Source organism: Mandrillus leucophaeus, unplaced genomic scaffold (genome assembly GCF_000951045.1).
Source record: "Mandrillus leucophaeus isolate KB7577 unplaced genomic scaffold, Mleu.le_1.0 Scaffold2091, whole genome shotgun sequence".
NCBI lineage: Eukaryota > Metazoa > Chordata > Mammalia > Primates > Cercopithecidae > Mandrillus > Mandrillus leucophaeus.
This window is the reverse complement of record NW_012102134.1, coordinates 590-21,573: the sequence shown is the minus strand read 5'-3', so window position 1 is coordinate 21,573 and position 20,984 is coordinate 590. Positions and strand designations below refer to the sequence as shown.

The window sequence follows — 20,984 nt, the reverse complement described above, 5'->3', positions numbered from 1 at the left end:
AAAATGGCTAAAAAGTTTCCCACTTTTATATTACATTAGGATTCAAAGTGTGATTCAACATCTAAAATCAATAATTCTTAAACTTGAATACCCAGGTACCTAGTTGTTCTTGGATGCAAAAGAAATTAAGTGTTTTCTAAAAGACGTTCAATGTTGTGTTTAATTTCAGGGGTAATCTGGAGTATACATATGAGCACATTTGGTATAACAACCACCTCCTTATAATAGAGAACCATGAAGGGACTTCAGTATTTACATTTGAGTTTGTGTTTACTATTGTGCTGGCAGCACCAAAAGGAACTACTACCATTGCCAGTGATTGGCTGATGGTAGGGGAAAAAAGTGAAAAATTTCAAAGTAAAGTATACATTTGCATCAAGTCAAGAGCAGATGATGTCATGGCCAACTATGTGAAAAAAGGTTCCAGGGAAGTGGAAAGAGCACGTACATAGGGATGACATCATACTGTTTTACATGTTAATTTAAAAAAAAACTATGCACTAGAGCAGCCAGTATTATATTCGAATTGTGATGGTGAAATAGCTTTAGCAAAATAATATCATAAACCAAATTAATAGTATTACTTTGAATTTCAAGTATTTTATTTTGATTTGCACTTAAGTTATAAATTGAATTTCGTTTTACAAATGTAGGGAACTCTACATATGAAAAATTTTACCTAATTTTACGTTGCAAATATATTTAAGGGAAAACTGAAGATCTGTAATATTTTCCCCCCTTAAACACAACTAAGGTTTGATCAGTGCAGACTCAACATAAAGTCATACAAAAATCAAAGATTATTTCCATTGTCTGTGATATGCTGAGCCTTTGAATGATAGGATACCCTATATAAGACCAATCACTATACCTGTGGTATCTGTGTCAGGTCAGCCATGAGAAAATACATGAATATTTTTTCTTTTAGGCTATTTTGACTTCACATTCTCTCAATATTCATTCAATGCCAAACATAAATTCCACATCTTATCTCAAGCAAAGGAATATCCAGGATTATATGAGAAGCAGATTAGTTTATGGGTCATAAGTACTGGTTTAGAGTCAAATTCTGGCTCTATCACTTTCTTGCTGTGTGACCGTGAGCAAGCTGTTCAACCTCTCTGGGCTTCAGTTTCATTATCTAGGAAATATGAGAGTAACAAGACCTATTTCATAGAGTTGTTGTAAAGATTAAATGTCTTATTATATGTTAAACACTTAGAATAGTGCATGACACATAATAAGTACTGCATGAGCATTTGCTGTTGCTATTGTTGATAAGATTATTCTGCTGTCTGAAACTAACAGAAAAAAATTTTCCTGTGAAAAAGTTATTCAGTAAATAAGAGTGTCTTTTATTTACTGAAAACCAACTGATAACAAGGAGCCTAGATTCTAAATCTGCCTTCCTAACTTGCTGATGTTTCTAAGAAAATAACTTCTTTATATTGAGTTTCTTTTTATAAAGTATTGTGAGGATGAAATTAGATTGTTAAAATTATGGGATTTTAGGCTGGCAGTGACCTTAAGGATCATAGCCAAATCTAATTATTTATAATTAGGGAAACAAACATATCAGACCAAAATTTCTCAAGGATCATAAAAAAAAAAAATCTAATCTATATTAACAAACTTTCCACATAGCTAATATTTATCCCTAAAAGCAAGTAACTCCTTAAAAACATTAATCACTTGGATAGGGATATTAATTAAATAGGTTATATATGTTACTAGGTACTTAAACAGTGAAAAAGGCACATAGCTGTCTTTAATTTCTCAGAGTTGGGATTATATATACAATTTTTTTTTTGCTGAGCCTATATAATGTACCCAGAAGCCATTAAGGGTAGAAGGCTATTTATTCCTAGACTTGTGTGCTTTTGTAATTCTTATCTTACTTTGATCAGCTCCATGCCACTTAAAAAAAAAAGTTTGTAAGTGTACTTATAAAAGTACACAAAGTAGAAGAGTATAAAAACAAGGGAGGAAATTGAGTGAGGAAAAAAATAATAGAATAAAAAAATGTGTCAAGGTGAAATGGTGCTCAACTTGGATAACGCCATCCATACTCATCATGGAGGCAGGCTCCATGCTCATCTCCAAGACATGCAGGATATGGGCACGATGCAGGAAACAAAATCCAATAAAAAAAACACAACCAAGTGCTCTGGGAAAGCATACCTAATCCTAGAATGGAAAACTGAGAAAATTTATCCTGTGAGTCCTTATAAGAGAACACTACGTTACATAATATGCTAAACACATATTGTAAATTGAATTTAATTTTAAAGATGCAGAATTCTAAACATTACGGGTTTATTATCTAATTTTATATTTGTATATCTTTGAACTCAACATTGGGAATTTGTAAGAATGTTTTTTCCTTTCAAATGTAGCAGGCACACAACTCACATTTGAGTAGTGCTGCCTCAATTTAAGTCATAAAAACTTAAGAAAATTCTAGAGCTCTGTAATACATACAAAATCCTAGATATCATATATGTGGCTTCCTACATCAGGCAAAATGATCTCAGTAAGTCCCTTATTTCATATATCAAATATAGTTTCAATAGGTTTTTCTTAGAATATTGCTCAGTAGAAGCCCACATATGATTTCAAATTTAAATCCATTAAAATAAAAGTGATCATATAGACTGCATCACTATGAAAGGCCTAAACCAGGCTTTAAGTATACAGTTATCTAATGGTCTTTCTTGACAAATTTACATTTAAGCTAAATTTGCAGATTTGGAAGAATAAATAATCCTCTGGGAATTCTCCATAAACACAAATTCTTAAAGCTGATATTAAGTATAGAATTTATTGTTTATATTCTGACCATGGCAAACTGAGGTACGTGCCTAAATTTTAAAATTCAGTTCAAATTGGGTGGCTTTATGTCTTCTTATGAAATCAAGGCCCACCTAGACTCTATGTCTAAAGAGAAAGCTGTATTCCCTCTGTGTGGAAGGTTGGCGAAGGAGACCATGTGGATGGCATCATTATTTTCTTCAGGGAAAACCACAACAAGCCCTCTGGATGCATACCAAAACACAGGCCAATGGGTCCCAAACGTCTGTGTCTCAGATCACATCAGTGATCATCTGATTTTAGAAAAATTTGAGAGTCAATTCTTGCTTCTATAATTTATCAGTGTTCTCTATTTACTTCTAAGATGCAATTTTCTTTTTTTTTTTTTTCTGGTGCCATTGTATCCTGGCTCTATCAGCGTTTTCTTTTTCTATTTTTTAAAAATACATTTTTATATAAAATAGACTTAAAGATCAGAAAACAAAATCAAGATCCAAACAGGAAATAAAGTATTTATTTAAAAAACGAATGTTTCAAAGCGGTAGGAATGGGAAGTAGGCATAGTGCAGGAGTCCAGGGCCAGTGGCTACCCACCTCTGGGCCCCAAGGAATGAGCAGTGAGAGCCCTCAATAGAGCCCAGTAAGAAAGAAAGTCATGTACACGCTGCAGCCTGGAGCAGAGCAGCAGGCTTCAGTGGAAGGACTGGTCAGCTCAGGATGACCTCCTAGGGAGGAAACCAGGGCAGTAAGTACTTCCATCTTACTCTCCTTCCTCCCTCCACTGGTCATGTTAGGGACTCAGAGCCTATGTCTACACAGGTCAGCCTCCCCAGGTAAAGTGAAGGGTGCTGGAGGAAAGAGAGTGGATCTGGGATGGCAATAGAAGGACCCTGGCCCAGGTGGAAAAGTGAGGCCTGCTAATAAATTATCAATGCAGCTTTTAGCATCAGGATGATTTCCTCTCTTGAGGGACTTGCTTCAAAAAGTTCTTACTGAATAGAAGGTTTTTGTTTGTTTATTTGTTTGTTTTCATGAACAAAATGAGAACTCGGTCCTCTTTAGCAGAAATTTATTTTTTTGTACTTTAGCAAACTTACTTTTTCAGCTGATGTCCCAATCCAAATCGCTCTTTTGTGGAAATCTGAAAGACATCAACAGTGGGCACTAGAAAGGAAAAAGGATCACAGTCACGTATTGACTTGAAACTGAAACTCAACCATCAGCCAGGAAAAGGCTGAAACTGCATTATATATATGCATATACATATACACACTTAAAAGCAGTGCACATACAGTCCTAAACAATGCTATTTATGCTATATCCACACAGGAGATCATTAATGGTCATTATATATTAATGTATAATATATGTAAATGTAAGAAAGAATGATCTCCAAAGTAAGCAACAGCTGAACTGGCCACATGTAGGACAGTTAGTGCATTACTTCTTAAGTGGAAGAAAGACAACATGTTTGCATCTACAAACATCATTTTTAGAATAAAACAATGGGAGATAAGAAGGCACAGGAGATTTCCTTTTCACGTGATTCATACTTTTACCAGGTGTATATATATATTTAAATTCATTAAAATATATATATATGTTTAATAATATATGTTTAAATATGTTAAAATATATGTTTATATATGTCTAAATATATATATTTTTAATTGGTAACTAAATATATAAAAATACATATATACATATATTTCTTTAAATCAGTAACTATGTTAATTAATAACTTCTCTCAAAAAAGTCACTCATTTTTCATTATTCACTGGTTTAAAGAGTATTTCTTGCACTCATCACTCCAGTCATTTCAGATGAAAGAGTGAAAACACACACGAATATCCCTGCGCCCATGAAGTCGGAAATCCACTGGGAGGAGGAAGATGAAAAACAGATAGAAAAAAAGATACAATGCTAGATGGCAATAAAGGCTCTGGAGAAAATAAAGATGGGGAAAAACATATGGGCTGCAGGCTATGTGGGCTCAGGTTTAAATGTTAGACAAGAACAAACAGGAAGAAAATGTCCCAGCCAGAGCCAAGAACAAGGGCAAAGACCCTGAAGAGAAAATATGCTGAAATATTCCAGGAACAGCTGGAGAACAGTGTGGCGAGAGAACTGAACAAGGTCTCATGTCAGGAGATGAGAGCAGGGAAGGAGCATGGTGGAGCTGTGCAGGATCAATTGGTCAAAGAGCAAAGGGAAAAATAGGAAAATCAGTCAGGAACTTATTGCAACAAGTGAGGCAAGATATATAGAACTTGGGTCTGTGGAGGTGATGAACATTTCGGATTCATACTTCTAGGAGAGTGGACAGATTTTGCTGGTGGACTGGATTTGAGGTGTGAAAAAAAGAAGAGGAGTTAAGGATGAATCCAAAGATTATGGCCTGAGCAACCAGAGGGATGAAATTTACCAATTCCTACAATGTGAAAGACTGTAGGAGAAACAGGTTTGGAAAGGCAGATAAGACTAGTTATTTGACCAAACACTTTAAATTTGAGATGCTTATTTGATACTAAAATGGAAATGTTAAGGCAATTGGAGAAGCCCAGCATTTAGGCATTAAGGTGAGAGGAATGTACTAAAGATATAAATTTGGAACAGTCAGAGTGTGTGTGTGTGTGTGTGTGTGTGTGTGTGTGTGTGTGTATATATTTATTTAAAGGCATGAGGCTGGATGAGAAACCACTTAGTGAGTGTAGGTAGAGGAAAGAGAAAGTCTGAGGATTAGGCCCCGAGCCCAGCTCAGCAAAGAAGGCTGGGGAGGAATGGCCAAGAGGATGGAAGATTCCAGAGTGCCGCTACCTGGACACAAATTCAAATAAGTTTTTCAGGCCAGGCACGGTGGCTCATGCCTGTAACCCCAATACTTTGGGAGGCTCGGGCAGGTGGATTGTTTGAGCCTAGGAGTTCAAGACCAGTCTTGGAAACACAGGGAGACTCCATCTCTATTTAAAAAAAAAAAAAAAAAAAAAGGCATGGTGACATATGCCTGTAGTCCCAGCTACTTAGGAGGCTGAGGTGGGAGGATCACCTGAGCCTGGAAGGTTGAGGCTGCAGTAGCTGTGATAATGCCACTGTACTACAGCCTGGGTAACAGAGCAAGACTCTATCTGGAAAAAAAAAAAGAAAGAAAGAAAAAAAGATTTTCAAAGAGGAGGTAAACAACTGTTACAAAATACTGCTAAATCAATTAAGATGATAACTCAAAATAGGTTATGAATCATTTGGCAAGAATGAAGTTACTGATGACATTGACAAAAGCAGTGTTTGAGAAATGATGGGGCTAAAATCTGACTTGAGTGGATTCAAAGAGAGAAAAGAAAAAGGAAAATGAAGTAAGCTAATAGAGACAACTGTAATCAAGGAAATTAACAGTCAAAAGAAGCAGAGTATTAGGGTCCCAACTGAAGAGGCATTTGAGATCAAGAGGGTGTTTTTGTTTTTGTTTTTGTTTTTGTTTAAGACAAGAGAAATATATGCTGATGTGAGTCTTCTAGGAGAAAAAGAGAAATAGTACAGGAAGGAGGAGGAGAACTGAATTGCTGGGATGGTGTCCCAATTAGGTGAAAGGGAACAGAAACTAGTGTGCAAATGAAAAGATGACATATGGGAGCTTAGATAGTGCCATTCATAGCAACAGGTGGGGCAGCAGATAATTAGAGCAAAGATTGTGTTGCTCATAGGACCTTCTCAGATCACACATGCTCTGTATTGTAAGCCAAATGGTATCCCCTGTTGGCCACTACTTTGGGACACAAATGCTCCATCAATCAAGGAAATTGGGTGTTTGTATCACCAAAAAATTAGTTCGTTTCCTGAGAACTCCTTAATCTTTGTACAGAGAGTAAGGTATAGAGTAAACATCACTCCAATCCCACTTAACCCAAACCCAAGGCTTTCAAAATTCAAAAGTGCTAAAAACATTCTAACATCTTGAAAACCTCAGTGGAATTAAATGAGAAAGCACTGTATTTTCTCTAAGAAGACTGAAGAAGCTACAATCTCTTCAGAGGCAGACAGAAAAAGTGGGAAGATGAGGGCAGAGAAACAAAAGACATCTACCTACAAAAATGTAGAAAAATCCAAAATGCAGTAGAACTAATGCCTTTACTGAAGAAAACTGGGTATGATATATACGTAGAAAGAAAGAAGGGTTATATAATACTAGATATAAATGTTTATCCAGAACATACAAATTATTCTTATAAATTGATAATACAAAGACCAAAACTTAATCATACTATGCATGACTAGAAAACAAGTGTTAACATTTATCAAAATAATTTTTCTAGAAAAATATAAATTTCAAACATTGACTCAATAGCATAAAATCTAAATGAACTATAATTTTGGAATATACTAAAAGAGTTCATAAAATTCTAAAATTTCCAAAATTCATAAATTGGAATTCATAAAATATTCCAAAATTCAAGTTCTAAAACACATATTACTAATAAAATAAATGTAATTAATTATATTCAGTGTATTAATGAATATGTTAACAAACAGAAAAACAGAGGTTGGAGTGTATAGGACCTCTGTACTAGCTGCAATTTTTCTGTAAATTTAAAAACATTTTAAGTTCATTTTTAACAACATTTTAAAAAATTAATACTTTCTTGATAATCAATAATAAGTTAGAAAATAAAATGAACTATAAAAGTCTAATTATCCAAATAAGTACTCAAGAATAAACAGAGCTAAAATTAGTGATCTAAGCAAAACAAGCAAACAAACAAACAACAACAACAAAAATCCCCAGAACTGTACCAATACATAAAACTAGAAACTACAAATAAATGTTCTTTTATAAGAAAAGAACCTGACAGAAAGTACTAGTGACATATTCTCATGTTTTTAAAAAAGGTCAAAGTTATTCAATGTTTTCTTATCTCTCATATAACTGCAGTTGGGAAGTGAGGGCTGCCCAAGATATGTGGAAATTATTCTAATGCACTGATCATGCAAGAACAGAGGTACCAATAATGAGATGATATGCACAGAAATCATTTTAAAGTACTGTTAGTTGGTTATCATTTTCAACTAAAAACAGCTTTGTCCTGTGATGAAAAACTGCATCTCTATATCAGCAATTCCAGAAACTATACATTATCATAAGAGTGATAAATTATATCATATCTTTATTTAAAGTATATTTCCCCATATATAATACAAATAATCCTTATCTTTAGTTTCAAAGTGGATAAGGAGGTAGATGTCTTCAATTCATATCATTCCCGTTCTCTCACAGATATATTGTCAGATTAGCTGTAGCCAAATCTTGATGTTTAAATAACTGTTATTTATACATTTCCAAAATGTAGGAATAAATCCTTTTCAAAAAGAACTGTTAAGTAGGTCAGTCTAGATCTTGAATTAGCCATACATTTCTTGTAAGTCCATTTTACTATAAATGCTGATACCTTCCAAAGACACATTGGAAACACTCTTTTTAAATCACTGAATTTTTAAATCGCTGAATTTTGTTATTTCAAAAAGTTTTCATAAAAAATGTCAAATACCAACTTTTCATAAATATCATTGTAAAAGACTTTTGCATGAATTGAAGCCACTAGTTATCAACAGCTAACATACTAAAGGGATCTGTAAGATAAACAATAATAAAATTCAAAGACAGGAAACACATTAGAAAAATAAAGGTTTGACAAAGCAACATAGAGAAGGAAAATTCTATATGGTTAACAGATATTTGGAGAAATTCTGAAGAGTAAGTAGAGCCACGCAATTGAAATGATAATGAGTATGTGCTCTCAGCTCAGATTAGACCAACCCATAAAAATTCCACTGTTCATAAGTTAACTGTCATAAAGTCCATAAAATAAGTTATTTAAGGACACTCTTTGCAGCACTGATTATGGCATCAGGGATCTGACCATAATGTAGGTGGCCATCACTAAGAAAGTAAATATGTAAATTGTAGTGGATCTATACTATAGTATATATTAGTGTACATAGAGCAACAGGGCCAGCAATTCTGTTGCTAAGTGGTTAAGAGAATAAAATCTATAGCACAATAGCATTTATGTAAATTAAAAAATGTCTAACAGCATTATGCATTTGACAAGGATATACACATAGGCCATTGTGTTTTGTTTGCTCTCAAGTCCATTCCTCATTCTTCCACCTTTAGGCTGCATTTCCATGGTCCCTTGCCAACTACCTTCTGGGTAGGTTTGACTAATGGAAGCTCTGTTTGGACTTGAGGAATAGGCAGAGAAAGAGAATCAAGGTACTATTTCCTTTCTTTTTCTCTCCTCCCTTCTACCCCATCTCCCTTCTCCCTCTCCCCTTCTCTCTTCTCTCTTTTCCCTCCTATTCCCTCATCTGTCTTTCCTTCTCCTCTCCTGTCTTGTGTGGGCATTTTTTAGCAGTTGTCATTATCTTCTCCATGGTTGCAGCTCTTTACCAGACATGTCCTATTTCTGTGGCCATAACTCCTACAGAGCAACTCCTGACATGGTTCTAGAACCTGTAAGATTTCCCTGATATTTGGATTCTGTTGCATACCATCCCTTTTCCAGTGTCACCCCAGCCCCAAGGGACTGTAGTGATCTCTTGCTGTCATCTTCCTTAGTGGTCTCCTCCTACCACTCTCTGATGAGCTTCACCATCCTGCTTTTCTTCCCAACTTTTTAGCCACTGGTTTAACTAACTCTTTAGGTTTAATTTTTTTACCTGAGATACTAGAGTGGTTTGTTTTCTGATTGGATTCTAACAGATGTAGTATCAGATATTGGGAGTGGTCTCAGGCAACACACCGTAAAATGGGATACTGAAATTGAGAAGTTCATCTGCTTAACCTTAATAAGGTGATAACCTATTTACAGATGGAAACTGAAATAATGGTATTCTGTGACAGCCAGAGGCATTATGGGCATAGCACAAACACTCTTCATAAATATTTTCTCACTTTTTTATTTCCTAGCAATAATCCTAATCATAAGTTAGGATAAAACCTAATTATTCTCCGGGAATAATAAGTTAAAAGTTCCTTTTTAGTAACACTGTCTCCAGTTCTATCCATATATTATATACTACTGCACAGTTTCAATCATATTTTCCTCAAATTTTCAATAAGAAAAAAATATCTTGGGGAGTTTACTAGTAAGATGGTAATGTGAGTGAATACTTTTGCACAAACACAGTCATAACCAGTGCCTAATGGAAATAGGAGAAAACCAGTAAAAAAGACCAGAAACTTGGAGTAATGCCATCCCCATGTGAGAAATGCCCAGCAAATTTTGCACAGAGCAGATGGAACCAATCCTAAGGGGCCCTACAGGATGGATGCAAAACTCTCCATTCTATGAAAGAGACAGATGCTATAAAAAAAGTCAACCACCGCTGACACCTCTCAGAACAGGGAGCAAATGAACCCTAAGGCAGAGAAGACACTCTAGATTGGTCTAGCAGGGCTTCCTCCCTCTGCAGATGCTACCTTTTTCGTGACCCTGGACCCATCATCCTTAGTTCTCTCAGAAGCAGACCTTGAGTGCAGACAAGGGACAAATAATGTACTCGGAATTGTTCTCAGGAGGAAACAATAAGAACAAGCGAGAAGGGGCTAGATAGGAAAAGAAAAAGCCAAGCAAGGGTACAAATCCAGGGAAAGTTCTAGTTTCCACCCCATCTTTGTACAGACTTGAAACAGAGTAGCTAGGCCACTGTACCCTCACACTAGTGACACCTCACAAGAGTGAAGGGAAGATAAAAAAAAACTGCCAAGTACTTATCTGCACTCCCCAGGAAAGAGAAAGCTTATATGTCCAAGGACAAGCTACTGAGGGTCTCAAGTAGAGTTGTTAGCAGCCAAGGGTGCAGAAATGGGGATGGGAGCAAGAGCTGGGAAAGGGGACCCAGGGGAACAGGGTAGGGTACTAGCAGACCTCACAGCCCTCCCCTCCAGCGGGCAGATCTCAGAGCTGCCAGCTCCAAAGTAGGGTCAGTATGGAATTCTCTTTCTTTCCTCTTATTAATGGAAGAAATTGTTCACACATCACACTGATTTCCAAAAGAAGAACATTTCAACTCTTGCTTGTATATAATATTGAGGAAAACAAAACTCCATCTATAGGAATAAAATGATAAACCTTTGACAATTACTGATTGATGTTCACAACAAAACTCAAAATGACACTAAACAAATAAAATGAAAGCGACTGGTGATAAAGGAGGAATAATATGGAATCAGTAAAGAAGATGGCCAAATTAAAAATACAACGGGAACATTAAATTTAAGATGAAATCACGAAAACAATTCACTCAGTGGAGCAGAAGACAGATTGGAAAAAACATATAAAGTTTTCAGATATGAAGGATGAAAGAATTAGAGAAATGAAAAACATGGAGGACAAAAGAGTTAGATCCAATCAGGATATTGGGATTATCAGGTAAAGAAGGAATAATAAATAATTACATAAAATGCACTTGAGGTGAATTAAGACTCAGTCAGGTACACCATGCAAAAATAAATACAGAAAAACTAGTATCAAGGAGAAGAAGAAAAGCAGTCCAAAAAGTACACAACAAAACACAAACAAATCAAAACAGACTTCTTGCAAATAAAAAGAGTTAAAATACTTCAGGCACAAAATGAGAAGTTTCTAAAGCATTTTTGCTTTTTCTAGGAGGAGAACTATCATGACTTTGCTAATTTTACTTGGACAAGTTTGTCTCATTCACAAAACAGAAAGTCATTCTCAGGTATGAAAAAAGAAAACATAATCCTCAGGTTTCCTTGGTTTCCAAATTGCTAAATATATAAATCAACCAATATAGATGAAAGAAAGAGCAGATGAGTTGTGACACTAAAGGAATTGTACTGAACATTAAAATAATCTAACCATGAGTTAAAATGAGTGTTAAAATATTTACAAAACCATGCAAATGTAAAAAATCTTTAAAGAGATATTGTGAAGGAAAATATCTCCCTTACATTCAAGATTATATCAAAAAATAAGTATCAGAGGTAAGATTACATAAAAGCATGCTTCAGTATCATCTCACACAGATGGGGTTTGGGTGAGTAGAGATTAACCAGCCCAATTTCATTCCTAACCCTAAATAAAGTTCAGACATAAGGATTTCCTTTTCTTTTAACCACCATTAAAATAAAATCAAATGACATTTCAAATCACTAAAATAAGAAAAAAGTTAGCCATATGGCAGAATATGTGAGGAAGGAACAAGAACACATACAACTATGGGCTGAAATATTCTTCATATATTACAAATCATTCCTTTATGGTGGATTTAATGACTTGAGGACAGTCTCATGACTTAACATCAAGGTGCACAGCTATTTATAACATTCTTTGTCAACTTTATAAAAATAAATCATATACACATAGAAAACAGAAACAACACCAAGCCATTTAGCTTTCTTATTACAAGAATTATGAGAAATTACTTTTCTTTACATATTTATATATCTGAAATTATCAGAATAAAAATATTTTAAACACTTATTTTTTCTTGTCCAGCATTAAATCAGTTAGAATATGTAATTTATATTATGCATTGATTAATTTGAATAGAATGTATTATGCAAAGACAGAAAACAAGTGGCTAACTTTAAAAATGAAAGATTTTTCCTGTATTTTATAAATCTGAAAGAACAAGTATGTTTCCTATGTGACAACAAACAGTAGATGTATATTCCCTGATATGCCTAAAGGAAAAACATGCAGACATCATAGTAACTTGTGTGGCAGATTAAAGATGCCCATGATTTCACAAGGTGCTGTCTATGTTCCTGTCCCTTGATTCTGGGTGGGCTCTTCAACTGCTGTGATCAACAGAATACAATCAAAGACTCACTATGTCTTTTCCCGGTTGCTTCTACATCCTGTCTCTTGCAATACTTGCATTTGCATCCCAGTCCCCATGGTACAAGAAACCCAAACCACATGAAGAAGCTATGTGTCAGACAGGTTCTCTAGCCAAAAGCCTCAACTGAGTCCTGAGATGACACCTGCATCAACTGCTAGCCATTTGGACGTCCAACATCGTGTGTATCCAACTCAGTGAGGCCTTGATTCGGCCCCAGCCCCACCCACATATGACTGCAAATCATGGGAGACTGCAAGCAAGAAGTGCCCAAAGAATAGTGAGAGGTAAGTTTTTTTAAGCCACTAAGTTTTGGGATTTCTTTTTTAATGTAGCAGTAGATAACTGGAACAATATAAGCAGATACAATTGTGTGTGTGTGCATGCATGCGTGTGTGTGTGTGTGTGTGTGTGTGTGTGTGTGTGTGTGTATGTGTGGTAGAAGGTAGGAAAAAACATTTTACCAAGTAAATTTTGGCAAGACTTATGATAGGGTCCTTTGTTGTAAACAGCTCTGAGTTGAAATATAATAGCAACATTGTCCCTCAAAGATTCAGCAAACAAATACACTATTATAATCTCCATTTTCAAAGACAGAAATATATTGCATTAAAATTAAATCTCAGAATTAGAGAGAGAAATAATTATATCTAAGGAAAACCCAAAATATACATATTTACTGAGTTTCTACTACATGCAAAGTACTCCTTTGCGTTTTTTAAATGTTTGTGTCTCAGAAACTTGTCAGTTTCTGAAAATCTATAAAAAGAAATAAAGAAATAAAATCTATAAAAAGAAATGTTATGTTTCTGTTTCCATAAGTTATATTGGCAATAAACCATCTTTCTTAGAATGCAAGCTTCTTTAAATACCATTATCAAGATATTTAGCACTTTTGCTCAGAACTGACAAATGAACACGCATTTTGCTTAAGGCATAGTGCACAGCTAATTAATATTAAAAATAATAAAGAAAGAAATAAAACTAACCTGGGCCATTTAAATACTGCGTAAGTGAACAGTGTAGTCGAACAATTATAGGTTCTGTTCGAATTACTTCCCAAGCCACAGCAATCTCCTCCTGCACAAATATATTTAAAAGATGAATTAATCGTTTTTTAGAGTTCAAAATGAAAAAAAAAACACACACAAACTTTTAAAATTTGTGTTCGCAAAATGCATATAACATGAAGGCCTATAAGTTATCTCAAAACCCACTGTTGCGTGAAAATATTGGCCTTCTATGTGTGAGAACTAAAAATGAACACTTAAAATATAACAAAGTATTATAAAAGCCCATATATTTCAGATAACATTAGAAAAAACAATGCAAATATACATGTTTATAAAATATCTGCTTCTTTGACAATCACATCAATTCTTCACAAAGCACCTTAACAGTCAATATGTAACTAATAGTATTATAAGACAACTAAAAATTAAATTTCCCCCAAAATAAAATAAATGTATTTTAAATGCACCATTCATATTACATAAAATTGATACTTACATCAAGAAAGCTAACATCTATATGCAGATCAATATCTACATCATCAATGGCTCCATATTCCCTGAAAGCAAAAATTAACATTATTTTTTTCATTTTAATGATGCTTAAAAGATGGTGTGTGTTAGGTTATTTTATTTAAAATTTTAAATCACTAATTCTCATCCTTGATTTTGACAAATAGCTCACATCTAACTGTAGATATGAAATAACTAATAATCTAGTTGGACTGTCATTTTTCTGTTTATACCACATAGATATCTTTCTATTGTCTTGTACATGCACATGCATACATAAAATCAAGAGTTGCTTGGTTCATAGTTTTAAATATTCCGTTTTCTGTGGCAAATTAGTCAATCTTCCCATATGACTGCTTTGTTTTCACTACACTCTCTGAGGATAAGGAGCTGCTTCTGAAGACAAGAAAGGAGTTTATGACACGAGGAAGGAGTGTGGGGAAGACACACAATAATGCGCCCATAATTTTTCCTTCTAGTTAGGCATCAGTGGTTCAGAAGCCAATCTAAGTGTTCTGCCACTTAAATGTCAGTGTTTTGATGGGCAGCTCTAAGAGTCTGATATTTAAAAAAAAAAAAGTAACTGTAGTGTATTCTACAGGAAGGAATTATGAAGACCAACTTTTTTACAGTGCAGGTACTGCCATGAACCAGCATACTTCTTAAGCAAATGAAAGAATATAAAAACAAGTTTTAATATTCTCCATATATACATGTCTGTATTTTTTATATTCTTATAAAACTTTGAAGTTACAAATGCTATACATAGTGAGAGATAAAAACCACAGAAATAACCTAAATGATAAAAGTTAATGACCAATATTTACTCAGCACTGATGTGCCAGAAATTGTTCTAAAGATCTTACATACATGTGATAATTTAATACAGTACTCACAAAACACCTAAGGCACTACTGCCATCTCCACTTTATAGATGCATAAGTTGAGGCCCAGAGTACTAAAGTAACTTATCCATCATCACTCTACAGCAGAGCTGAGACTTGAATACATGTATTTTAGTTACTATTCAAGAAACTAGTACTTTGTGTTCAAAACCAGGTCAAGCACTAATGGATGATCTCATTAGGTCTTCATCACAGCCTTGTGAGGTGGATAATATTATGACATTCATTCTGCCGATGAGAAAATTAAGATTTAAAGATGTGAAAAAAGTTGCCAAATGAAAAATAAGTTAGTGGGGAAGTCAGGAATTGAATATATGTCCAACTCTAAAACTATGTAAAGTATGGTATCTGGCATATAGTTAAGTACTCACTAAAAATTTATGTCTATTATGTATTCAAGTAATAGAATTATAACACATAATTGTGGCACTTTATAGAGTTCAGAGAAGAAACTTTTAATGATTGAATAATTTTATGTGATTTAATGAATAAAGGAATCTAGGGGATCTTTTTGCTTTCTAATATAAATGACCAAAAACCAAAGCATATTGGAATATAAAGTAGCCTCTGTGCTTTCTCCATTCTCTCCTTTAAAAATACATTAAAACATTGAGCACATTTTCAACTTTTATGAAATTATACTCTTATTCTTTCATGGTTAATATCTTTAAATGTTACATAAAGAAAGGGATAAAAATGATTTGCATAGGTATCCCTTTTTAAAAACCATCAAAGCATCATAACATCTGTGCTTTGCAAACTATTTTCAAACTATTCTAAAAATTTGAAGAGGAAGGAATTCTTCCAAACTTGTTTTATGAGGCCAGCACTACCCTGATACCAAAACCATACAAGGAAACAACAACAAAAGAAAACTACAAGCCAATATTCCTGAAGAATACAGATGTAAAAATCCTCAACAAAATCCTAGCAAACTGAATTCAATAGCACATTAAAAAAACCATACGCCATGAGCAAGTAGGATTCATCCTAGAGAGTGCAAGATGATTCAACATACGCAAATCAATAAACATGATACATCACATTAACGGAATCATGAAGAAAATATTATGATCATTTCAACAGACAAAAGGCATTTGATAAAATTCAACATCACTTCATGATGAAAACTCTCAACAAATTAGCTATAGAAGGAATATAACACAATAGAGGCCAAATTTACAAACCTACAGCTGACATCACATTGAATAAGGAAAAACTCAATGCTTTTCCTCTAAAATATGGACCAAGACAAGGATGCCCATCTTCACCAATCTTATTCAACCCAGTACTGGATGTCCTAGCCAGACCAATCCGGCAAGAGAAAGAAATAAAGGATATCCAATTAAAAAAGAGGACACCAAATTGTTCCTGTTTGTGGATGACATGATCATATATATATAAAACTCTAAAGACTCCACCAAAAAAACTGTAAAACTAATAAACAAATCTAGTAAAATTGCAGGATACAAAATCAACATACAAAAAAATCAGTAGTGTTTCTGTAGACCACAAATGAACTATCTGAAAAATAAATGAAAAAACAAATCTTATTTACAACAGCTATGAAAAATAAAATATATAGGAATAAATTAAACCAAGGAGGTGAAAGATTTCTACAATAAAAAATATAAAACATTAATGAAATAAATTCAACAGGACACAAAAAATGCAAAGATAATTGCTTGTTTACGGATAGAAGAATATTATTAAAACATCCATACTCTAGCCAAAGCAACCTACAGATTCAATGCAATCCCTGTCAAAATATCAATGACATCCTTTACAGGAATAGAAAAAAAATCCTAAAATTCACATGAAAGCACCAAAGACCCCAAATAGCCAAGGCACTGAGCAAAAAGAACAAAGCTGGAGACATCACAATACCTTACAAAGCTATAGTAACCAAAACAGCATGGGACCAGTGTAAAAATAGACATGTAGACCAATGAAACAGAATAGAGAACACAGAAATACATCCATACACTTAAAACTAACTGATTTTCAACAAAGGCTCCAAGAACACACCTTGAGGAAAGGGCAGTATCTTCAATAAATGGTGCTGGGAAAACTGTCCATGCACAAGCAAAACAATGAAACTAGACCCCTATCTTCATATACAAAAATCAACTTAAAGTGGATTAAAGATTTAAATGTAAGACCCAAAAATATAAAATTACTGGAAGAAAACACAGGGAAAATGCTTCATGGCATTTGTCTGGCCATGGATTTCTTGAATAAGAATTCAAAAGCACTAATAACAAAAGCAAAAATGGACAAATGGGATTACATCAAACTAAAAAGGAAACAACACAGTGAAGAGACAACCTACAGAATGGGCGAAAATATATCTGCAAGCTATGCATCTCATGAGGGGTTTATATCAATAATATATAAGGAACTCAAACAGTTCAAGAACAAAGACAAACAAACTAATAATCTGATCTTAAAAGGGGCAAAAGCCAGGTGTGGTGGCTCATGCCTGTAATCCCAGCATTTTGGGAGGCCAGGCGGGGCAGGTCTACTGAGGTCAGGAGTTCGAGACCAGCCCAGCCAACATGGCGAAACCCCATCTCTAATAAAAATTCAAAAAAATTAGCCAGGTGTGGTGGCACGCACCTGTAGTCCCAGCTACTCAGGAGGCTAAGGCATGAGAATCGCTTGAACCCAGTAGGCAGAGGTTGCAGTGAGCCAAGATCACACTACTGCACTCCAGCCTGGGTGACAGAGTGAGACTCTGTCTCAAAAATAAAAATAAAAGGCAAAAGATCTGAATGCGTATTTCTCAAAAGACATACAAATGGCCAACGGGTACATGAAAAAATGTGCAACATCACTGATCATCAGGGCAATGCAAATCAAAACCACAGTGAGATATCACTTCGCTCCAATTAGAATGGCTGTTAGCAAAAAGATAAAACATATAACAAATGCTGATGTGGATGTGGAGAAAAGAGAATCCTTTTGCATTGCTGGTGGAAATGTAAATTGGTATAGCCATTATGGAAAACAGTATGAAGTTTCCTCAAAACATTAAAAATAGAACTACCACGTGACCCAGCAGTTCCACTATTGGGCAATTAACCAAAGGAAATGAAATCAGTCTGTCCAAAAGACATCTGTGCCCCCATGTATACTGCAGCACTATTCACAACAGCCAAGATGCAGAATTAACCTAAGTGTCCATTATTAGATGAATGGATAATGAAATGTGGTACATATACACAATAAAATACTGCTCAGCCATAAAAATGAAGGAAATCCTGTCATTTGCAGCAACATGGATGAACCTGGGGGACACTGTGTTAAGTAAAGTAAGCCAGGAAAAGAAAGACAAACACTGCATGATCTAAGTCATTTGCAGAATCTAAAAAAAGCTGATCTCATAGTAGTACAGAGTAGACTACCAGAGGTTGGGAGGCATAAAGGGAAAGATGATGAAGAGGAGAAATTGGTCAATGAGTACAGTATCACAGTTCAATAGGAGAAATAAGCTATAGCATAGTAGAGTGACTATGGCAAACACTAGTATAATATATATTTCAAATTAACCAGAAGAAAGGATTCTTGATGTTCTCACCACAAAAAAAGATCAGTGTTTGTGGTGATGGATATACTAAACACCATCATTTAACCATTACATAATGTATATATGTATTGAAACATCACATTGTAAACCACAAATCTGTACAATTATTGTGTGTCAATTAAAAATAAAATTTTAAAAATTGTGTAAAGCACAGTATCTGGCACTAAATAAAAATTTCTATCGACTATTCAAGTAATAAAATATAATCCCTTTTGTAGGGTTCAGAGAAGAAATTTGTACTGATTAAATGGTTTTATGTAATTTAATGAGAAAGGGAAAGTGGGAGATTTGTTTGCTTTTTGATATCTATGATCAAAATAATGTCAGCATATCCAAATATAAGGTAGTCTGTGTGCTTTCTTTGTCCTCTCCTTAAAAATATATTACAACATTGGTCGGGCGCAGTGGCTCATGCACTTTGGGAGGCTGAGGTGGGTGGATCACTTGAGGTCAGGAGTTTGAGACCAGCCTGACCAACATGGTGAAACCCTATCTCCACTAAAAATACAAAATTAGCTGGGTGTGGTGGCAAATGCCTGTAGTCCCAGCTACTTGGGAGACTGAAGAAGGAGAATTGCTTGAACCCAGGAGGTGGAGGTTGCAGTGAACCAAGATCGTGCCATTGCACTCCAGCCTGGGCAACAAGAGCAAAACTCCATCTCAAAAACTAAATAAATGCATATATATCTATGTGCGTGTGTGTGTGTGTGTATATATATATATAGAGAGGGGGGGGGGCACATTTCCATTTTTAAGGAAATTGCACTTTTTATTCATGGTAATATTTTTATAGGTTACATAAATAAATGAATAAATATTTACATAGGAATTAATTTTTTAAAACCGGCAAAGCATCAATAATGTCTGTACTACATGATAAACATTAATCTTAAAGGATAAGATTATGTGCAAATTTCGATATGAAAGTATACAGAAAGTACGACAAGAATAAGAGCCAAGCAAATGAACACTTTCATCTCTGCCTTTAGTTCAGGGTACAGCAAACATTTTCTGTGAAGATGAAGACAGTAAATATTTTAGGATTTTCAGGCCACATACAGCCTCTGTTGCATCCATCTTTCCTGTCTCTTTCCTTCCTTCTTTCTTTCTCTCTTTCTCTCTGTTTCTTTCCTTCTTTCTTTCTTTCTTTCTTTCTCTTTCTTTCCTTCCTTCCTTCTTTCCCTCCCTCCCTCCTTCCTTCCTCTCTTTATTTCTTTTTCTTTCCTTCCTCTCTCTTCCTCCCTTTCCTTCCTTTCTTTTTCTTTCGTTCCTCTCTTCCTCCCTCTCTCCTACTTTCCTTCCTTCCCTCCTTCCCTTCTTTTTTTCCTTCCTTCCTTTCTTTCTTTCCTCTCTCTTCCTCCCTCCCTCCCTCCCTCCTTCCTTCCTTCCTTCCTCTCTCTTTCTTTTTCGTTCGTTCTTTCTTTCTCCAACCCTTTTAAAAAGCAAAACCATTTATAGTTCACAGGACTCTTCAAAACAAACCTCACAGCCCAATTGTTATAATTTGAATGACCCTGAACACTGGCAAATATTTAATAAATAAAATAGATCCAACATCCATTGTGAGGCATGTAAAAAGAAAGAGCCACTAAACTGAACAATGAGGAAGGATGATGAATGATGTTTAAGAAAAGTTTCGGTGTGTGAAGAGACCCTGTCTACAACCACACTTCACTAACATAAGTTAATCCTAAGAAAATAGTAACAAATATATTCAAAGTCTTACCTACAGCCATGTGTGTAAGAGCAGAAATTGAGAAAATAAATATAGAATAATAAGGAAACAGGTAAGTAAACTATAGCATGTTGTTAGGAGAAAAAATTACCCATTAGTGAAGGAGTCAATACAAAAATATTCATATCCTGGGGGAAATGTTGCAAATATACTGACAAGCAGATTACCAAAAAAGCATGGAAGCTAAAATGATATTTTTAAGAAGATAGAAATAGGAAAATCAAGAGTAAAAACAGTACTTATATATCAACTCTAAATTGTGTGTAAAACTTATTTTATGAAAAATGTAATGATTTTCTAAAAACATATGCCCACTTTTTCTGGTAAAAAAGGTAATAAAGGCTCATTATATAAAATGTGAGAAATTTTTAAATGCACAAAAATAATCTGTCTTATCACCATATGGACATAATTCTTTTTGCTTATATCTCATTCCAGTCTCTTCCATGTATACAAGAATTATACAGTGTAATATATAAAGATTTCGATTCTGTTCTTTCACTTCTTCTATGATCAGCTGTTTTTCCCATATTGCATTATATTTTATATAATACAAT

At 34.6% G+C, this 20,984-nt stretch overlaps 1 protein-coding gene across 2 annotated transcripts in view; it reads right to left on the bottom strand.

Annotated features, from left to right (window-relative positions):
- The window catches only part of PARP8 (poly (ADP-ribose) polymerase family, member 8), a 70,470-nt gene extending 56,221 nt beyond the window's left edge, over nucleotides 1-14,249 (bottom strand). For both annotated transcript variants that reach the window (XM_011980201.1, XM_011980202.1), the window contains exons 1-3: nucleotides 14,185-14,249; nucleotides 13,665-13,755; nucleotides 3,909-3,975 (exon numbers count right to left, since the gene is read on the bottom strand). The gene's annotated coding sequence lies outside the window, so the exon portion shown is untranslated. The remainder of the gene's footprint in view (nucleotides 1-3,908; nucleotides 3,976-13,664; nucleotides 13,756-14,184) is intronic.
- Nucleotides 14,250-20,984: the final 6,735 nt, after the last annotated feature.